Below are 22,971 nucleotides of genomic sequence, written 5' to 3' on the forward strand. Positions count from 1 at the left end.
CTCCATCCATTTTGTTCTTATGAAATTCTATTTCGCTTCCCCAGGAATTTTAGTAGTTGCTCGCCACCCCCGCAGCCATTGCAGCCGGGTCCCCGTGTACCGCCGCAGCCCTTATTCCAGGGCTGCCCCCCACCACCCTCTACGCTTCATTTTCATGGGATTTTACCTGTCTGACGATTTTGTGGTCTAGAAGGAATGCCGCCATTTTGATGTAACTAGAGAATCGGAAACTCTTGCATAGGAACCCTATCTGTCCATGGTTTCCAATTTCCTGTTCTCACCAACATGTTTGCTAACTTAACCAGCTTTGAGTTAGCTTCTCCAAAAGTACGTATACTTTTCCGCGCTTCTTCTATAGTGAGGGCCACCATGCCACCCACTACCAATAGCGTGCTTTTGAAAGCATGCTCCCAACGCCTGGGTAAGCTGTCTGTATTAGTTTCCTGTGGCTGCTGACACAAATTACTACAGACTTGATGGCTTAAAACAACACAAATTTTTTAATCTTATAGCTCTGGAGGTCAGTCTAAAACCAGTTTAACTGGGCTAAAATCAAGATGTTAGTAGACCAGTGTTCCATTTGGAAGACTCTAGAGGAGAATCCTTTTTTCACTTTTTCTAGTTTCCAGAGATCACCTATATTCTTTTGTTGATGACCACCTTCCTCCATCTTCAAAGTGCATGATTTCAACCTCTGTTTCCATCATCCCATCTTTTTCTTCTGCCTTTGCCTTTCTTGACTCCTTCCTATAAGTACCTTATGTTTACAATTGGGCCAATAGGGTAACCCGGAAGCCCAGGATAACCTTCCCACTTCAAGATCCTTTATTATATCTGCAAAGTTCCTTTTGCCAGGTAAGGCACCAATCACTGGTTCCAAGAATTAGAACTCGGACATCTTTTCATGGCCATTATTCAGTGATGAAATGAGCCCAGCTGACAAGCTCTGGCTTGCAGTAGTGCTTACAGGTGCTATGAGAATACAAATAAGGTAACCAGCCATAGGATATTTAAACAACATTTAAAAATCTCTTAACTAAAAACAAGCATACGAATAACAACAACGAAAAGAAGTGCTATCAGTTTTCCTTACACAATATCATTGTTTGTTTTCAAGTAACTATAAGAATTAGAATATAAATTTCATGGCCAAAGTACCAGATGTATATCATTTTTTAAAAATCTCAGCATCAAATCCTCCTTATTCATCACTCTCTGATTTTATTTTGAGGAATTACCTATCTTCAATTATGTATTCTTGTGGAAGTATCATAAATCCAGGTGCCCACCCTCCATCCTGAAAGTCAAGAAATCAAATATTTCTTCTTCCTGTCCTGGTATATATAGCCAGGGAGTCAGTGCCTCCATGAAGTTTGGCCAAGCAAATCAATACTCAACCCTGTGATTTTGAATCTTGATTCAGTAATGGAAGGTGAGAAAAATGTGGTATTTTCTCAAGTAGACTGTGCAGCACCAAACCAAACTGCTGTCTTTCCTGCTTCCTAGCCCATTGGTATTGCGTCAAATCCTGACTGTTTCCAAGACTGCTTTCCAGTCCTCTCTTTAATTCTGGAAGCTTTCAATATTTTTCTAATAAATTATTTTCACTTAAGTTAGCCAACTTTGGTTTCTGTCACCTACAGTCAGAAAACCCTAATAATAGCAGTGTTACATCGATATTATTGTTGCTGGGTTAAATCTACCATAACAATTTTGTAAGAAAATTGATTTTCCACTTGAAGTAATTTTATTTACTGAATTCATCCAATTTGAGTTAGGGCCTGACAATTATACTGACCTTCTTATTTATGTGATGTCATTGGAAGAATCTATGGATTAAATGTGGTTAGATACCAGGATTAAGCTCTAGTATTCCATAGTACAGCAGAGGAACTATATAGTTTAATTTATTGTATATTTAAAAATAGCTAGAAGAGAAGAATTCTAATGTGCCCAATATGAAGAAAAGATAAATGTTTGAGGTGAGGGATATCCCAGTTACCCTGATTTGATCATTATGCATTGTATATATGTACCAAATTATTGTATCTACCTGCAAAATATGTGCAACTATATCAATTTAAAAATTAGAAAAGAAAATCTATTAATTAAACATATTTACAAATCTGGAAAGGCAAATTTTCCAAATTATGAAGGCTATTATCACATATATCAGTATTTTGCCTTTTCAGGGAATCCGATTTCAAGTGTCCCTATAATAATTCTTTTTTTTTTTTTTTTTTGAGAGTCTCGCTCTGTCACCCCGGCTGGAGTTCGGTGGTGTGATCTCGGCTCACTGCAATCTCCACCTCCCAGGTTCAAGTGATTCTTATGTCTCAGCCTCCAGAGTAGCTGGGATTACAGGCGCCCACCACCAACCCAGCTAACTTTTGAATTTTTAGTAGAGATGGGTTTTCACCATGTTGGCCAGGCTGGTCTTGAACTCCTGACCTCAAGTGATCTGCCCATCTCGGCCTCCCAAAGTGCCAGGATTAGAGGTGTGAGCCACTGAGCTGGGCCCCTATAGTAATTCTTGAATTGTCTGAGAATATCTTTTAGATCATTGTTAAAGCGTCGGTGCTCATGGTATTACAATGCTGAGAATTTACCCCCATTTAGTGGTTTCAGTAATTGTTATTTTCTTTAATGGAAAATCACTCAGTGAAATTGCAGGAAAGAGGTTATTTATCTGAGTCATATTTTTATGAAAACTGTTTTTCACTTCCTTGCATTTTTAGAAGTGTTGTCTTTAAAAGGATATTCTATTAATATTTATAATTAGACATCACACAAAACAGATGCTAAATCTTATGCTATAACTTCTGGATAAAATTACATAAAGATTATGTACTTTTTGGCATAATATTCCCTCAGGAAGCTGTAGAACAAAGGGCATTCTCCATGAAGATGCCATTTCTTTTTTTAATAGAAGGAAATAATAAGGCAGTGATTAACCACGATTATTTTAACTACTGTAACGTTTGCAATTAAGTGGGCAGCGCAGGAGCTCAATAAATACTTAATTGATTTACTTTTTTCTCTCCTTGACCCACATCGCAATTCACCCACTCACGCCACTATCCCTATTCTGACTTTGAAACCAAGTGGATTCTCTCTGTTTTCAGTTTGTGGAAACGTGGTGCTCAGCCTGTGTGGAGGGGCCTGGCTTCCAAGTGTACTTCGGGTGGATCCTGGGGAGTTTACCGAGGGCACAGGTCAGGAGATGAGATTCGTTTCGCTTTTTGAATTACCTTTTGGCCTGTACCAAGATGAACTGGTGGGATATATAGTGTCATCGAACCCGGGAGAGTTGTTGTGGAGGTGAGGAAACAGCTCTGAGGGATAACGGTTTGAAAGTAGTGGCGCTGGGGACGAACATGGGTCCCTGCGAGTCTGAGACTCTCTATTGCCCCCATCTCCTTGCTGCCGATTACTTCTTCAAAAATTCTCCTAGGGACCCTGAGGAGGGACGGGAGAGGTCAGCAAACCCTCTGTCCACCAACTTGATTTCCTGTGATACAAAGTGTCATGAATTCTCCTGCTTTCCTCCCTTAAAAAAGACAAGATTAGAAACAACGGCTGGCAAGAGAGGAGGCGAAAGCTTAATTCTCCAAAGATGCTGCGCAAGGGAACCGATGGGTCACGCCCACTCGCGGGTGGCCGCCTCTCTGTACCATCCCGGGGATGCTGGGCTTTCCCCTCGGTCCGGGGCGAGCGCACTTCCCACCTGGAGACTGAGCGGGCAGCACCCGCAGGCCAGGAGCGCGTTCCGGGAGGCGCCGGCGCCTCCCCGCGGCCTGGGCGCACGTGCCTGGGCTGGGGCCGGAGCCGGCGGTCGCGCCGCGCCGTAGTAGCTGGGGCGGGTGGGAGCGGCTGGCTCCGGGCCGCGGCCGCCGCCCGCCCGCCGGCTCCGGTGGTTGGGCGGAGGAAGCGCGGGACTCCTCCTCCCCACCGTATTAACATGCACTCAGGGGCGGGTGACCAGCCCAGCCTTGCAGCCCCAGCCCGCCGCGTCCCGGCGCTCAGCCTCCGCTCCAGACGCGAGCGCTGCGCTTCGGGCGCCGCAATCTCGAGGACACGGCCTCGCGGACTCCTTCCGCCTCGGGGAATCGGCAGCATAGGCGGCGCGAACGGCAGCCGCCGCCTCGGCTCCTCTCTCGAGTCCTTCCCGTCACCTCGCTGAGAGCCGGTCCTGGTCGCGGGGACATCTCTCTCGTCCTTCCTCCGAGGCTCGTGGGACCAACGGACGGACGCAGCCAGCGAGGGCCGGACTGCGGGACGCGGCCAGGTAACGCCGGGCTGCGCCGCGGGGCTGGGGCGTGCGCGGCGGCGGCGGCAGTCGCGGCACGCTGGGTGGCTCCTGGCTGCTGCCTGCCGCGCGGTCGCCGCTTCCCTCGCCCGCGGAGGGGCTGCGGGCTGGGTTCCCCCGGCCGCTGGCTCGAGAGTCCGCGCTCCTTACCCTTTCAGCCGCCCGGGGTGCACTCCCGGGCCCTCCGGGTAACCTGGGATCTCGGGGGCGAGCGCGTCCTCTCCGGCCATGCGGTCCTCGCGGCTCCCCACGGGGACCCAGGCAGGGGAAGGATTTCTAATTGCGACAGGGTCCCGGAAGGGGGAGGGGAGGAGAACACCGGTCCCCTGTCCCCGTCATGTCCACCGGTCAAATTCACACCCCCACCCCACCCCCGATGCACCTTGCAGGGGAGGAGGGGGCTGCTCCCCGCAGGGGATTTCTCGGCAGGCTCCTGGGTCGTTTGCAAAGCAAGTTGTTGCACTTGCTTTTTGGGTGACATTTTGGCATTGTGGAAAAGGACCAACTCCCCCGTGCGTTTGTAAGAGAAAGCCAAAGAAATAGAGACACAAAGAGAGACAGGCACAGAGAGAGAGAGAGCGAAAGAGAGAAAGAGAGAAATGGGGTCCAAGGAGGAGGTCACTGGAGAGTCGCCCCCTGCCCGCGGCCAAGGCCAATTCCCGGAGAATCGCGGGGCGGGCCGGGAGACCCGACATTCAGCGAATTCAATGAGCCGGGTTGGAACCAAGGCCAAACAGGGACCTCTCCTCTGGGCTGGGCGAGATAACAAATTGCACTTTCATTGAGGGGCGGCTGCAGCTGGGAGAGGCACCTTCGGAGGGCCCGCGGCGATGAAGACCGGGCTTTCAGGACTTGGGCTGCTGCGCTTTTTGCGGAAGGCGCGCTGTCCCGGCCTCGCTGGGTGGCACCGGGAGGCCGTGGGAAGGGGTGGCCCGTGTCTCGGCTGCCGGCGCCGGAGACACTGAGTGCCTGTGTCCGAGTGCCGCGCTCGCCCCCGGCTGCAGGGCTTGCCTCCAGCCCGACCGTAGCGCTGCGGAATTTTCTGCTAGAGAAGGGGAGGATGTGCGGAGGGCAAGGGGTTGAAGGTAGCCAGGCGGCAAGGAGTGGGACGCTGAGTGGGAGATGTTACGTCTTTTGTGGATCCAGGCGAGACTCTTCACTCCTTACTCCTGACACAGAGACTGACTCCCGGTCGTGGGAGGTGAATGCTCCCTGCCTCCTTCCATAACACGTGAAGTTAGGGAATTACGAGGAAAGACATATAATAAAAGTACTAATTAAAGACAGATATTTTAGCTTTTGTGGTCTTCGTGAATGGCTTCGTAGAAGGTGAGGATAGATCAGTCTAAGATGTAGTTAGACATTGAGATGAGAAATGCTGAGAACTAGGAAAGCGATTTTAGGTCCTAAGGCAAACATCCTGCAAATTATTTTTTACCCTGAAAGAGCTGTTCTAAAAAGAACAGCCTTTTGACTGTTATTTATAGCACGATTTCAGTTCAGGAAGCGACTTTCTATTGGCCTAGGTCATTTTGCATATAAAGCAATACTTTTTATTCCTTGAATAAAACTTGAACGGAAATGACATGGAGGCAAGAAATTTTACAAGATCCTAATTTATTTCATGCCAGAAGAATAAAGTTTTCTTTAAGTTTTTAAAAGGAAATTCAAGCCTATAAAGAAATAATGAATATGTCTATGCAAAATGTATGATTTTAAAAAGTTTAAGTTACAAAAGCTACCCTTGGTTCAGAAAATTCATACTCTGGCATGAAACAAGAAAGTTCATAGAAATCAGGTGTCAGTAGCCCTGTTCTTAATTTCCTTTAGATTTAGTACTTAAATGTAAAGTTGTTTCAGTGGTTAGTGCCTTGCAATACCCCTAGTCCCAGATATAAAATTCTGTGAATTTTTAAAAAACTAATTTACTTAAGAGAAAGTGTTAGTTACCTTGTGTGAGTAAAGAAGAATGTACTTGCATACATAGATTTTTTTTTAATTTATAGCTATTTCTCTCTATATTTCATTCTAAGATTAGTCTGCAAATACAATACTTTATCTCAAATATTACAGGCAATATAAATATGGGCAAAAGGAACTGGTTAACATTCTTTTAAATATGTCAAAATAATTTTCTGACAAGGCTTCTTAAATCTCGCACAAGCAATTGTGCTTTGGGGAAATAATGAGTATATGAGTTTTCCCTAGGAGGGAATTTTCATGGTTTAGCATCTTTAATTTCTCCATCAACATAAGCTTTGTTCTACCAGGACTAAAAACCCAGTAAAAGCATATTAGTAATTAGTGAAAGCAAATGGAGACAAGACCTTCCTTCCAAAATATTATGTAGCCCATATAGAGAAATAGCCTAAAACTAATTGTAGTGTTCTACTTTTTAAATCCTTCTAAGCTTTAGTGTCCTATTCAACCCAATTTGGGAATAGAAATTGCATGCACTTTGAGTTAACTCTATTAAATATGTGTGCCTTTGTTCCATATAGCCATTTAGATTGATTTTTTAAATATAAAATTAAAACTTGGAAGAGGGGGACTTGTTTTACAAAGTACTCATTTTAGTGAATATGAGCAATATTCACTAATATGCAGCAAAGTAATAGTTTCATCTACAATTTAATCGAGATGAATACCATATTCTTTGAACATCACCTCTTTCAGAAACAAAGGATTCAGTGTTTTGATTCTGATCTTGTAATATTTCAAATTCAGAGATAATAGTAAAATGTTATCTAATGTGTATTTCTATAGTGAAATTTCTATGATCAGCTCAAATTCATGTTACCTTCATGACCATTCCCACAAATTGCTCCACTGTTTATCAGAGGAGAGGAAATTGGTTTCCTCTCAGGAAGCATCCAATTAAAATCTACTTTTATGTAGATTTCATCTCTATAGAAATCACACTTACCTCTCTTTTCTTAAATTAAGAAAATGATACAATTTTAGGTTATTTTGTTTATTTTCTCTTTTTCCATTGGTAATTATATTTCCCCTGGTACAGGAACACCATTGAAATAAGAAGGCTAAAAAGACTTGAAAAACCTAAACACATTTCCCTAATCCTCACTTCTCATAGTTATAATCTATGCCTATGTCTGTGGTATGTTGGTCTTTTGTACATTTTTTTTATTTTAAAGAAACACTATCACAAAAAGATACTTTGCTAGCATTGTAGAAAAATCTTTATGTTGTTGTTGAAACACCTGAATGTTCAAAAACATCCCATATCTTGAGCTGTTTTATTTCCTAAGATCCTAAGTGCTACTAGTTCTCTATTTTCAGAGAGGAATAACTACAGTGTCCCTCAAAAGATGTTTTTTCTTTTTTTTTTCCGAATCATGAGAATTTGTAGCTTGATTCTTGTTACTGCCCGATGAAGGTGACTTTCTCTAGTTGTGTGGTCTATCAGGAATTGCCAAAGATGCTGTTCCTAGGAAGATCTAAAACATTGCATTACCACAGAGGAGGATTTAGAAATAGTCTTCTGACATTCATTTTAATCTATTAGACACCCACAGATAACCGATTGTATGAGATACCAGCTACCAGTTCTTTTGCTTCTAAGATATAACTATTTAGCTTATACAATGCTGTATACTGTATATTTGCTACACCTTTCCTTGTAACCCTGCAAAACACACACCTACAGAGCAAGACATGTGATTGAGAACAAGAAAAAATGGGGTGTGACTATAAGGCAGTTAAAAAGGCAAATGACATCCCTTTGAGGTCTTCTGTTCTTTAGTCTGATTGTACAGAGGTTGGTATTGCACAGGAGACGTGTTGACCCAACCATTTCCCATCCTTCTCTCTAGTAAATGGTAGGGGACAGATAGCTGTTGTATAAGTGAGAAACAGGGTTATCTTCACCCATTATTGACTTAAGATTTTTCCTGGTTGCTTTATTTTCTCCCTCCTATAGGAGTTAATGATTACTGGGCAACAAGTAACATCCCACTTAGGAAAACCAGCTCATGCAAAAGGAAGCCCTATGGATCTATATCCACAGATATTTGGCTCAGATCCTTGGACTTTTTCTTGGATAGACAACCAGCATAGCTGGGATGTGATTGTCCCACTGGATATCTAATTGTGAACTAGATATCAGTATTCTGAATATGTTATGAAGATGCAAACCACCTTCCTCCCTCTCCCTAGGATTTGCCAGCAACCAAACTGTTCATTTTCATATTCACTTATCATGGTTTGCTCATCTGTTGCCATTGACAATTTCTCTATCTTCTCTCAATGTTTTCTTATCAGATTTGTAAGCAACAACACAACAGCAAACCACAAAGTGTGTGATTTGGAACTGCTCAATCTTGCCAGGTTTTCTTAATATTCAGCAGAGTTGTGGTCTTACTGAAGCCATGGATAAGCATTTGGATGAGGAGACATTGTGCTGTGACTTGCTTATCTCCCTAGCCTTGGATCTGAATCTCTGCACTAGGAGGGCTCAGAGACATTTAAATGGCTCCCTCAGGTGGCTTGTGGGAAGGTCTCTCTGGGCACATTTCCAGCTTTGCTGCTTTACTCTGGTGACACGGTTTTAGCTAATTTGAAAACATCTGCTAGAGTAACTTGCTGTTTTAATTCTACTACTGGAGAACATCTGAGTATGTGATAGGAGGACTGGCACTAACCCTCATTCTAACCTCATGATTACACCCTTTCCCTGGATACTCCTTCTTTCTTGGTTTTAATTTCAGTAGAAATCAGTGTGGAGTCTATTTCTGGACTGCAAATTTCCCTGCTAGATATCACTAAGATTTCTTTACAAAACACATGCCGCAGTTTCAGAGGAAAATGGCATTTTGATCTTGTCTCAGACTTTGCAAACAACCATTCTTTGATATGATTCATCATACTATACTAGCAAAAAGACAAGGCACATTCACTCTCTTCAAAGCTATTTTCGTGTAGACATTAACCCAGAAGACAAAGTCACCTTTTCATCCTTTCAAATTAGGATGTGCTTTCCATTTAGAGTTTGGGAGGGTCAGCAGGGGAATCTTGAAGTGGTAATGCATTTGGAAGTCTTTCGTGTGAATCCTTGCCTAGGTAGTTCAGATAAGACTCACTTGATGCTAGAGCTTCTATGGAGCAGGCTAAGAAATCTTTCCCCCTCTCCTTGGAATGCTGTTTCTTACATTGTTCCCTCTTTCCTAGACTTCAGCTGAAAAGTCATTTAATCAGGGAAGGTCTCCAGCTGAATGCTGTTTTAGCACTTTATTCCTTTTTCATGGTCCTTTTACGGTCAATAATGATGTGTTGACTTGTGAGTGTCAGATTGCTTTCCCCACTGAACTGTGCATTCTGTGAGATCAAGAACTAAATGTAGAATGTTCACCAAATATCACTGATGCCTAGCACAGCACCTGGCACTTAATAAATGGTGGGTAAACATTGGTTGAGTGAATGAATAAACAAGTGAATGCACATCTGTATTCTTAGTGCATAAGGGCCATAACTCTGAGGATGGTGTTACACAGCTTTTGCATGGCACTCCTTTGCAATGTCAGATGCTGTGTTCTTTGGTCCTAAGTTTACTCTGTTAATACCTGGTAAACACTGAGCTGATCCCAGCCTGAATATAAGGTGATGGGCTACGCAGTGCTACATTTCCCAACTAGGCAACATGCACTCTGCTGGCAAGCAGAGGTAAGGTTTTGAAATACAATAAGGATTTTAAAAAAGAAGCAAAGAAAAAACAAACTCCTGTTCCCTCTTCTTCCTCCTCCTTCTTATTCAAAATTAACATATTAGTAGATTAATTGCCTTACTTTATTCCGACCCTTTAAGGCTTAGCATAAACTTCTTTCCTACCCCTCACCTCTTACATTGAGTTCTCCTTTCTGTGTCTCCATTGAGTCTGATACGTAATTATAACCTAGTTTTGTTTTTCATTTTCTGCGTATATGCCTGTCTCCCTCTAGGAGACCAGAAGCTCAAGGGAGACCAGAGACAGTGGCCCCTATGTGGTTTGTAAGTGGAAGAAAGCAAAAGTTCACCAAGGACTCAAAGAATAAATCAGATCACAGGGATGAGGTGGAAAGTGTTGTGGGAGGCAGAGAAGCAGCTACAACTGCCTTTCTTGCTTGAGGCTGATCTCTATGTAGGTACGTAGATGTGAGTTGGCTCTCACAGGGGAGACTGGAATCTAACATCTTTACGGATGTGTAATCACAGCCTTCTAGGTATTTTTATGAATTTTTTATACTAGTTTTGTTTCTGGCCAGACATGTAGTGTATTCTGTTCTACTATCTGCTTCTGAACTACTCAAATGATGTGGTGAGGTGGGCCAGCCTTGGGGATATGCTAACCTTCCATGTGGCACCCTGCTATAGATACCACATCTACCGTTCAGCTTCGAATGGCCTGTGAGGAATGGTGAGACAGAATGCGAACATGCACCATGTTTTTATAAACTATGGTGCATAATAATTCCTCTAGATTTGCATGTGCTTTATAGATAATTGAAAACACTCTGCTTTGATGATATGAATCCTAAGGGATCTTGATGATAGATGTCAGGTATTTTGGTATGTATATATCCAGCCTTTCCAAGTATGGGCAAACAAAAAATATTTGTAACATCTCCTGGGTACTTATTACTGTGAAGAATATAGAAGAGCAAGACCTAGTTAAACTCCTTGGGCAGCTTGAAATGTAATACAAAGAATAAGATTAAAATGTAGGAAATAATTAGTAATAATGGGTTACAGAATGAAACTGGTGCTCAAATGTACTTATTTTGGGCTTTTCTGTAGGACTAGGGGCTCAACAGAGAATGAGATCGTTTTGGAATGCTTCCAATAGGGAAGATCTGAAGCTAGATTTTCATGGATTTGTAAGACTTACATAGGAAGAAGGACCGACTTTCAGATAGAGAAAACATTTGCATAGACATGGAGGTGCAAATGAACTTGGCATGTTCCTGGTCCAGAAGATGGTTCTCTCCTCCAGTTCCTCCACTTTAATTAGACCTGAAGATGAATTTGATTGAGAGGGTCATGAATGGCTATACAAGAATGTTTAGATTTGATAGGAACCACTGACAGATTCTGAATAGGCAGTGACATGAAGAAGTGGCCTCTTGGACTGATATGAGTAGATGAGTCTAACACCAGACTGGGACAGAGAGAAGCATGAAGAGGCTGTTTTAGTGAGGCTTACATTATTGGGAATCAAGTCCAGGGAAGTAGAAATGGGAGTAAATATTTTGAAAAATTTTCAAGCAATATTTGACTCTTTCCTTTCTCTTTTACTCTGTACCGGTGTCACACATTCTTTTTAATTCTTTATTATTCATTAAAATTTCCTGTGAAATATTTCAGGAACACCAAAAAATTAAATAATATTATAAACCCCTTTGTGTCCACCACCCAGATGGTGAAATAAATCATTGCACACACTGTTGAGACTTCAGTGTGCTCTTCATGTCTTCCCTCAGAGGGACTCCGCCCACTGAGTTTTGTGTTTATTGTTCTTATGCATGCATTTCCTTATTCTTTGCTATGTATGTATGTGTACCTAAGCAATATAGCCTAGTTTTGCTGTTTTTAGACTATTTATAAGTAGTAACAATGCTCTTGTAGTCTTCTTTACCTTACTGTAATTGTTCAGTATTTTGTTGACATGTAGATCTGATTTATTCATTTTTACTGATATATGGTATTCCATTGTAGAACTGCATCATGATAAAGGTATCAATCTTTGTTGATGGACATTTAAGATGTTTCCAAATAAGGCTGATGTGAACATTCACGTGTACATCTCCTTGTGCTAACAAAGGGGACTCTGATTAGGGTGGAGGGGGATTGCAGTAGGGTAATAGTCGTATCTTCACATCTAGCAGATAATGCAAATTACCAAAAATGGTTGTACCTATTTATGATCCCAACAGCAATCTATAAGAACACCTTTTGTTTTATATCCTTGTCAACACTTGGTGATACATTTTATTTTTGGCCAATCTTATGGATATGAAATGATATCTCATTGTAGTTTTAATTTGTTGTTACATGTCTCCTGGTAATGTTGATGATTTATTCCCTCTCTTTATTAATATTCTAGTTGCTGTGGATTCCTTATTCATACATGTTCCCCACTCTCCTACTTCTTTTTGTTAAACTCATTGATTTGTAAGTGCTGTTTATATATTCTGGATACCAGAGTTTTGTTCTGTAATATGCATTTCGGTTATCTTCACTCAGTTGGTGGCTTGTCTTCTCATTTTTATGATGTCTCTGGATGAAAAGATTATGTTTAAAATAGTTGCATTTTAAATTCTTTTTATGGTACCAATAAGATATGTTTGAGAAATATTTTCCAATTCTGAAATGACAAAGATATTATCATTTAGTTCTTCAAGACTTTTATATCCATAGTTATTTTATAAAGCCTTTAATTACATTCTAAATTTAGGCAAAACACCCATCTTCTCTTAGTCTTAATTTCTTACTCATTACGTTAGAGAGCAAGGTGGTTGTACTGTATGAGTTCTGCTGCTGCTGCTGCTGCTGCTGCTGCTTGACTTCACAGCTTCATCATTTTATGCCTGGAATACATAGCAGCCTCTTAATGGGACGTCTACTCTCTAGGATCTGATTAAACTCACATCAAAATTTACTTTTCTAAAATGCTCTTGAGGTCATCATGAAACTCCTCAAACTTTGTCCTGGAGCCCCCCAAAAGAGCAACAATCCCATTCGCTAGTATTCCCCTGCCTACTCCAGACCCGAGTATGCCTAGAACGTGGTTGGCCTTCAGATGTGTCAGTGGGACAAGTGTGTGAAGGCACAATTGGCTCTCATCATTGCTTACCCTCATTTCCTAATAATCTCTTGCATCAGCCTCCACCGTGACCACTCCTGTTTGTCAGGGCTATGCTGTTCCAGCTATTTTTCCTCTTTGTTTATTTGCATGTACTCAAGCTCCATCTACTTGATGAATTGTTAACAGTGGATGCTCCTAGAGACTAGGACAAGGAGCCTCAGGGGTTTTCTTTCCCTTTCTGTCCTTCTATCTAGTTGATTGTTTTACCAGGAGGAAGGATTTCTTTTAAAATAATTGTTTTAATGTCCTTTGTATCCTTCAAGGCCCAGCCAAATCTCACCTCTCACAGCACACATTTTATGACTACTCAGCTGAGGGTAAACTCTTCTCTGAATTCCAGTTGCATTTATCTGGATTACTTACTTTATTATAATGTTCACATTTTTAACATTTTATGTGAATATTCTGAGATTTTAAGCTCTTTTAAGTAGTGAATTAGCTGATGTTTTTTGCATGTCTCATAGGCTTGAGCCCAGTAGCTAGTAGAGTGACTTTTCAAGGGGTAGCAGCTGCTTTCTTGATGATTGGTAATTAGTTATTAGAGAGGGAATAGGGTGAATAGAGATTTGGAGTGTAAAGATATTGGGAGTAGTGACATTACTGGAACATCTAAGCGTTTGGAATAGGGAACTGATTTGTAGTAATTGAGCTATATTTTGGTTATATTGATTTTTGAGATGATATTGGACATAGCCCATAAGCAACTTGGAAAATATTAAACTCGAATTTATGAAATGATAACATTTGAGGTGCTAATTAAGGAGTTACCTGTTGGAAGATGGTCAACAGATTCATGATACTAGTAGTTGCTTCTGTGTTCCAGATAGGAAGTGTTACTGCCTTCACAATCCAGATTCTACTATCGTGACTCATGTAACTAGCTAGACGACTTTGGACAAATTAATTTTACTGAGTCCAGTTTTCTCATCTGAAAAATAAGGATGATTCGTCTTACATATCAAAGTTTTTGAAAGGCTTAAATGAGTCACCTTATGTGAAGTATCTAGTTCAAAGTTGGGTTCGTGGTGAGCAATTAGTAAGTGCTATTAACCATACTGTATATTTTTTTCTGCAAAAACCGATCTGCCAACCATCTTTTTACATCAAAGTACTACCAAGTAAAGAATTTAAAAATTACTTGTCTAGTCATGATATATTTTTCTGCTGCTGCTGAAAAATTCCTGTCTTATTATTTCATGTTCCTTTATCATTCATTTGATGACACTGACAGCAACTTGCTGAACAAGTTTAAGAATAGCTGATATTTACTGAGCAACCTGGACTTTGTACTCATGCAGGATACAGCTCTCAGTATTGCACTGCATGTAGGCTGTATGTGCTGTTCCTATAATGAGTAGAGGCTTATAGTCCCTCAGCCCAGTCCTGCCTGATATGGCACCATATGCTGTGAGGAGATTACAAAGGAAATCAAAATCATGACTCTCTCCCCAAGGAAGATTTAATTGTGTTGATGAGAAGATATTCTCATGAAACAATTCAGTGCATCTATAGCAACATTCAAAATGTAAGTTTTAATTTACTCTGCTCAGAATACATATTTCTTAAGGTGAGATGGCATATGGGGAAAAAAATGAAGAGGCAACACAGAAAAGCAGTCATGCCTTGATCCTTAAAGAGGAGCGCCTCCCTCGTGGTCACAGTGGGCTCTAAGTTAGCTGCACACCGGCAGGTGGAGTGCACCTGTCTTCCAATTGCATTCACCTTCTCTGCCATCTGGGGCTTATCTTCTGCCTCTCTATTGTGTGTGTTCAGTTAACCCAGTTTCTTTCCTTAGAAGAAGGGATCAGTAGCTGAGCACATGTGCAAAACATAACTGGAACACTTTACTGATTGATTAGGTGGGAACATTCCACTGGTTTTCACTAAGGGAAAGGTTTCTGGGCAGTTATATCCAGGTAATTTGGGTTTTGTAGTTTTCTTTATTGTTACAGTAACACAGTATTTCACATCTTGTGGTTTAGGTTTAAAACCTAGAATAAAAGACAGAAAGCTTTTTCTCATGTCTTTATTTTCTTACGGATCCCTTTTGGGTAGACATATTGGCATATCTAAAGTGACTTGAGTTGCTCCGGAGAGAGCTGATAAACGCACACTTAATACAAGTTAAATATTGGCAATACCAATTTACAGATAGGTTGTGTTCCAAAGGTGTATTTGTTAACTGAATACGTTTGGACACTGAACAGTATTTTCCCATGGAAATTGTGCTACACGGTAGTGACTGGCTTCTAACTTAATGACTTCTAGAGTCTTTTGACCCATTTTCTGCAAACTAAATAGTATTACTCTAATGAAAACCATGTTTAGGACCCTATATTTATGAAAAAATGAATTCTAAATTTTAACCAGGAACACATGCCATCCCTTCTGCTGCAGAAACAGAACTCCCTGGCTCTGCCAATGGTTGGTGCTAGATGATGCTCAGCCATCAGCAGCTCCTCCTGCATGAGTGTGCCTTGATCCAGGAACAGAACTGGTGAGGGGAAGTGGGAGCAAACAGAGCTTATTCATGGCCACTAATAATTGCTAAATAGCTACATTTGTGTAAACTTCCCTTTATTTGACTACTGGAACAAAGGAAGGAAAGGATAGTTCAGTTGTCCTTCTGTTCAGTTATCCTTATGTTCTGCATTGAGAACCAAGATATGTAGACTATTTATAAATCAGATTTCAGTAAGTTAGGAGTTATAGACGGAAATGTATTCTTTTCAATTTTGGCAGTTTTTGACAAATTTTTCTATGTATTTCACATTCTGAAGATGTCCGCTATTGGAGAATGGCCATTGTCAATCCATTCATTCATTCCTTCACTTATTTGTTCAACCAAAACCGATTTATTGAATGACTACTATGTGCCAAGCACTATTCTAGGTGCTTTGAGTTCAGCCCCGAGCAAGAACATCAACAGAAGACAAAGGCATGCCCTTGTGGAGCCATGGAGCATACGTCCCAGTTGGAGAAAATAGAGATAATAAACATAATGTGTTTCTTTTAGAGTGTTAGAAAGGAATAACAGCTATAAATAAAAATAGAACCAGATTAGGAGGATTGAATTACTGTGCTCTGATAGATTCCTATGAGGACATTAACTTTTTTTTCTTTTTAAATTCAGACCTTCAGCAGAAATATTCTAGCTTTAGGTTTTGAAAAGAGATGTGAAGCTACTTTTACCACTTTCTCATTCTTTTGTCCTTTCTGTTTTAATAGTAGTCAATATATCTAGTCTATATGTCTAGTACTCTACACATCTATGTAACCCCAGGTAATCTACTGCATTGCATTATAGATACCTGTTACTGTATTTTGATCTCCCACTAGGTTATTAATTGTAGCATAGGGCGTATTTTCTACAAACTCGTATTTCTGTAATAATGATGCTAGTAGTAATAATAGTGAGTATATTTTATTGAGTGCTTAGTATACACTAAGCACATTATGTAAATAATCTCATTTTATCCTCATGCCCATCCTATGTAGAAAGTGATATCAGGGCTGGGCAAAGTGGCTCACGCCTGTAATCCCAGCACTTTGGGAGGCCGAGGTGGGCGGATCATGAAGTCAGGAGTTTGAGACCAGCCTGGCCAATATGGTGAAACCCTCTTTCTACTAAAAATAATAATAATAAAAAATATCCCAGCATGGTGGCGTGCGCCTGTAATCCCAGCTACTTGGGAAACTGAGGCAGAAGAATTGCTTGAACCCAGGAGACGGAGGTTTCAGTGAGCTGAGATCGCGCCACTGCACTCCAGCCTGGGCGACAGAGTGAGATTCTGTTTCAAAAAAACAAACAAACAAAAAAGTGATATGATGGTTTACAGAATATGTTCTCAGACCACAGACCTACCATGGGTGGAGCTGATAATTGAACGAAGGTCTGTTAGCGCTAGGCTCTATATTCTGCTGATGCCTAACCCAATGCCTGACAATTGGTTGGCATCCGAGAATCGTAGAGTGAAATGGAAATCAAATAAACTGTTGTATTGCCGAATTGATAACTGTCAGAAATGTATCTCTAGTAGCATGCAAGATATACCCTCCTCTGGTTTTATTTCACTTCACAGCCTAGCTGTCCCAGAAGGTGATTATATGGAAATTCTTGAAGTGTCACTTCTCTTATTTTTTCCTTAATTCTTTCCTACTGTTTCCATACGTCTTACATGTGGAGATGCAATAGAAATAAAATTGCTTCTGCTAAAATCACAACCTTTTAGTCTGAAGGCAAAGCTGCTTTGTCCTAGAATGCCTGCGGTATTAAGAAATCACCATGTGTCGTTTTATTTTTGAGTTTTACCATGATTTTTACTAGTGCCTACTTCAATGAGTTCTTCCAGGATGCAGGCTATTTTGATGACATCTTAAACAAAGGGAATAAGAATTGTCTTTGCCTTACCTTCCTTTTCCCACCTTTCTCTTCCCACTTGTCAGAGAAATTTTGCATGACAGAGGTGAATCTCTGTGGAACCTTCTAGGGGTGTGACCATCTGCTTGCCCTGGAGAGAATCAGTCTCTTCTTTCCAAGAAACGATCTGTCACTGCTAGAGAAACCTCAGCTCCCTGCTGCCCATTGAGTAATCTATTTGAAAGCATAAATGAACACATACCTCAAAGAGAAAGAAGCACAAACACAGATGAGGTCTGCAATAAGGACACAATTTAGAGAACACAATGAACAAGCCTGGCTTTGGTGCCGCTCAGACAAGAACTTTAATAGCAAGGGGTAAAAAAAGATGTCAGAATATCCTTGTAAAATATACCTGAAAGAAAGTTCTCATTGCCTCTTATAATTCTTTGCAATTCAGGCCAATGAAAGTAAAACCTTCAGTCTATTTAAGTAGACATTGTTAAATCAACATTGTCGTACCCTTAGCTCAAAGCAAAATGATTGAGTCAGTCCACAAAATACTAGAGTGTTGCTATATTTTTGGTTTTAACTTTAATTGTTCAAGAAAGAGGCACGTTAAATATGTAAGCATCCCTGCCTTATGTAAATAAATATTGATTGAGGATATTTGGTTCATGTAAATTAACAAAAGCTGAAATGAAGATAGACACATGTAAAACTGATTGAATAGTGAGTGTCCTTTATAATGTCCTAGCTGTCACACAGATGACACATTTTATAAGTGAAATGGCTTATATCTTTCTTCTCGTGTGTCTATATAGGTTATTTCTGGCACTTTTGTTTGGTTCTGAATTACCTTATGTTCTTGACCTCCCCCCACGTTTGAATGTTTAATTGACTTAGGAAGGATATAAACTTAGTGAAAGTTGTAGACAGATACTAGTAAAAGTAATGTACCGATAGTAAAGCATTAATTAGTCAAAGATAGGAAATAGACGGCCAAAGGTTTAACCACTGTTAAATCCACAAATATCCCATACTGAAAATCAAATTCAATTTATTTATATTGGACATGTAAAAATAATTTTTATATACATGTATATTGAAAGTGAGTCAAAATATTCTTTATATATATATATTTTTTTATTATACTTTAAGTTTTAGGGTACATGTGCACATTGTGCAGGTTAGTTACATATGTATACATGTGCCATGCTGGTGCGCTGCACCCACTAGCTCATCATCTAGCATTAGGTATATCTCCCAATGCTATCCCTCCCCCCTCCCCCGACCCCACAACAGTCCCCAGAGTGTGATATTCACCTTCCTGTGTCCATGTGATCTCATTGTTCAGTTCCCACCTATGAGTGAGAATATGCGGTGTTTGGTTTTATGTTCTTGCGATAGTTTACTGAGAATGATGATTTCCAATTTCATCCATGTCCCTACAAAGGACATGAACTCATCATTTTTTATGGCTGCATAGTATTCCATGGTGTATATGTGCCACATTTTCTTAATCCAGTCTATCATTGTTGGACATTTGGGTTGGTTCCAAGTCTTTGCTATTGTGAATAATGCCGCAATAAACATACGTGTGCATGTGTCTTTATAGCAGCATGATTTATAGTCCTTTGGGTATATACCCAGTAATGGGATGGCTGGGTCAAATGGTATTTCTAGTTCTAGATCCCTGAGGAATCGCCACACTGACTTCCACAATGGTTGAACTAGTTGAGTCAAAATATTCTATTAGTCATTCTATAATTGAGATTGAGTACATCACATCACAATCATATAAGATGAATGATAAGTAATATTTTCTAAAATATTTTATTCCATCTGCCTGGAAATTTGGCCCCTCATAACTCCCCAGTCCTCTTGACATAAATGATTCTTTCTTATTACTGGCACTTATTTTTTCTCTCTCTCTCTTTTTTTTTTTTTTTTTTTTTTTTTTTTTGGTGACGGAGTCTCACTCTGTCACCCAGGCTGGAGTGCACTGATGCGATCTCGGCTCACTGCAAGCTCTGCCTCCCGGGTTCACGCCAGTCTCCTGCCTCAGCCTCCCGAGTAGCTGGGACAACAGGCACCCGCCACCACGCCTGGCTAATTTTTTTGTATTTTTAGTAGAGCTACGGGGTTTCACCGTGTTAGCCAGGATGGTCTCGATCTCCTGACCTTGTGATCTGCCCGCCTCGGTCTCCCAAAGTGCTGGGATTACAGGCGTGAGCCACTGCGCCTGGCCACTTTTTTCTTTTTTTAAAATTTTTTACAGACAAAGTCTCACTCCATCTCCCAGGCTGGAATACAGTGGTGTGATCATGGCTCACCATAACCTTGAACCCTTTTCCTCAAGCAGTCCTCCTGCCTCAGCCTCCTGAGTAGTTTGGAACTACAGGTGTGTGCCACCATGCCTGGCTAGTTTATTTTTATTTTTTTGTGGAGACAAGGTCATACTATGTTGCCCAGGCTGGTCTTGAACTCCTGGCCTCTAGCAATCCTCCTGCCTTTGCTTCCCAAAATTCTGGGATTACAGGCATGAGCCACTGCACCCAGCATAATGCTGCTCTTGATCACCCTTTGTAAAGGAATTCAACCTGTCCCCATTATTCTCTTTCTCAGCACCCTGTTTAGCATAGAACTTGTTAATAAATATTTGTCTAAAGAATGAATATGAAATAACAAAGCTCAGTGGTTTAATTTCTTGCTTACAATAACAGCTAGGCATGTTTTAACTTAAAGTTTTAAATGATTATTTGTTGAAGGAGCTGGATTTAAAGGTTTGGTTTGAAGTCTGAGTTCTACAAATATATCATCTCCTGAAAAGGGCTTGGAACTCACTAATAGAAACGGCAAAATCCCCATGACAGGGAACTCATGGGCTAGTGAGAAAGAAGGATGGGTAGGATTAAACCCAGGGGGGCAGCAAGATGCTGAGAGGCCACGGGGTGCTGTGATGGGCCTGAGCAGGTGACTCACCTCAGCAGGTCAGTCTCTCCTTTGGGGCGGGGACCAGCGATGTCAAAGGGACATCAAGGCAGGAAGGAGGCAGTCAGTGGATTGTAGCCAGTTTGCACAAAGTTCCTCCTCTTCCTAACGTGACATTGCTAGCCACAGTGTTTTGTAGCATATAACGTGCTCCTCCCTCAGGGTCTCAGTTTACCCATATATCAATTGACAGGGGTCATCATGTGATTTTGAGCTTCCTTTAAAACACTAATATTCTTTGAACTAAGTTTCCCATGAGAGAGGTGTTTCATGGAGATTTCAGCAATATATGAAATAAATACTGGAGTGGAATGAGTTTATAAATGTTATGTCTGTGATGATGAGCAGGCTACGAATCAGGTAAATTTCAAGATGCTAGGATGCCTGTCAAGGAGGTTCAAGTGTGTTTTTGTAACCTACATTAAGGAGTAAGTGTAACAAATGAAGCTGAAGATAAGCTGTGTTTCTCGGGGGGACTAGGAATATGCTCTTGGGGAGGGTGGTTAATAAAAGTGATGAAGAAATGAATGGGGATAGTGGAGTGGGGCTAGGGGTACATGATGAGGCTCTAGGAGGGGGCATGAGAGATTTAAACAGTTGCTTTCAGTTGAAAAATGTGGGCATATGAGATGAGATTTCTTTTTTTTTTTTCTTTTTTTTTTTTTTTTGAGATGGAGTCTCGCCCTGTCACCCAGGCTGGAGTGCAGTGGCGCGATCTCGGCTCACTGCAAGCTCCACCTCCCGGGTTCACGCCATTCTGAAATGTGGCATAGCCAGATGATTTTCCAAAAAGTTAAAATAATGTAGGACCCATCAGATGATAACATCAGTCTAGTACTTCACAACATTTGTTGATTCCTTATTCGCCATGCACCATGTTTGATCCTGGGTCATGGAAGGACCAGTATATAAGCAAAATTTGGCAATATGTCATAATAAGTATACAAGTGACACCACTGGGCCCCACGGGAGATGTTACATAAATCTTCCAAAGCTCTGGGGAGGCGCTAAAGTTTTTCTGATGTGGACAGTCCATTTTTGATGACAAAATTAGCCCTAGTATAAAGAATAAATGCCTTTTCTATGTTAATTCTGTTTCTCTACCTTAACATAACCTCCAACTATATTAAGTGGACAATTCAGAGATTGTAAGAAGCAAGTAGAAATGCCAGTTTCACATATAATCTTTTAAACCATATTTACTATAAAGTTAATTCCTATATATGTTAATTACTATTTGTCTTTATATGTTAATTCCTATTTCCCTACCTTAATATAACCTCCAACTATATTAAGTGGACAATTCAGAGATTATAAGAAGCAAGTAGAAATGCCAGGTTTGCATATAATCTTTTAAACCATATTTATTATACAAGAGAAAGATTAGTAAACAAAACCAAGATTATACCAGCATGATGTACAGTCAGCCTTCTGTATCCATGGTTTCTGCATCCATAGATTCAGCCATCCACAAATGGAAATATTCAAAAACAAATTTGCATCTGTACTGAACATGTACAAACTTTTTTTCTTGTCATCATTCCCTAAACAACGCAGTGTAACAACTATTTAGATAACATTTACATTATATTGGGTATTATAATTAGCCTGGAGATTATTTAAAGTATAAGTTATATGCAAATACCATACCATTTTATACCAGAGACTTGGGCATCCTCGAGTTTTGGTATCTACAGGAGGTCCTAGAACTAATCCCTTATGGATATTGAGGGACAACTGTATTCCATTAGTTACTGTTAATTGATCAATTATTTAACAATTCTGAAAAATGCAAAAAAGATAAAAACATCATGCCTGCATTCAGGTGTTCCACTTGGCTAGTATGTTGTGAGGCTTTATTGATTATTTTTCTTATCTCTAAAGTTGCATTAAAAATCTTTGTCAATGTTTCAGTCAGCCAATATTCTTCATAAAATTTCAGAAATTAATCAGCCCATCTGTTCCTGGAGCACTGTCATTCCTCAGAAACTTTATTGGATTTTCCCCTTGGCTGCTTTATTGTTGTTTTGGGAAAATTGTTTTTCTTCTAAGTCCTGGCAGCATGGATGGAGAAAACCATAGTCTTCCTTCTATTGTTAGAGATTTCTTCTTTGTTTCTTCAAGGTAAATTAAACCTTCTAGGAAAATTTATAAATCATCAGTGATATTACCCAAATACTTTATTGGCATAAATAGGACTTTGTTTGAGTCTAGCTTAGCAGGGGCTGTAAGTAATGTGTTTTTGATAAGCATAATCACTGTTAGACACCAATGAAAAATATTAACCCCTAGGTGTCGAGAGAATAGCTGGTTCACCTTCAGAAAGATGTCTTGCTGAATCCAAGAAAGAACTTACCCGTCAACATTCAACTTCAATTCGATTTGAGGTTAATTAATTTGAAGTTCAATTCTATAATTTGAACTTCAGCTATGTATTGAATCATCTAGAGA

At 40.5% G+C, this 22,971-nt stretch overlaps 1 protein-coding gene and 1 long non-coding RNA gene across 9 annotated transcripts in view; one reads left to right on the forward strand and one right to left on the reverse strand.

Moving 5' to 3' along the window:
- The window catches only part of LOC129528349 (uncharacterized), a 33,967-nt gene extending 30,210 nt beyond the window's left edge, over positions 1-3,757 (reverse strand). The window contains exon 1 of the long non-coding RNA XR_008673610.1: positions 3,252-3,757. This is a non-coding gene — a long non-coding RNA (uncharacterized lncRNA). The remainder of the gene's footprint in view (positions 1-3,251) is intronic.
- Positions 3,758-4,098: 341 nt separating this feature from the next.
- DLGAP1 (DLG associated protein 1) overlaps positions 4,099-22,971 on the forward strand; it is a 968,998-nt gene continuing 950,125 nt past the window's right edge. For 6 of the 8 annotated variants that reach the window (XM_055368502.2, XM_019014110.4, XM_055368506.2 and 3 more), the window contains exon 1: positions 4,160-4,288. The gene's annotated coding sequence lies outside the window, so the exon portion shown is untranslated. Of the gene's footprint in view, positions 4,289-22,971 lie in introns of all 8 variants that reach the window. The other 2 variants (XM_019014108.4, XM_019014109.4) reach the window with 1 other exon arrangement.

This window comes from Gorilla gorilla, chromosome 17, assembly GCF_029281585.2.
Source record: "Gorilla gorilla gorilla isolate KB3781 chromosome 17, NHGRI_mGorGor1-v2.1_pri, whole genome shotgun sequence".
Lineage (NCBI taxonomy): Eukaryota > Metazoa > Chordata > Mammalia > Primates > Hominidae > Gorilla > Gorilla gorilla.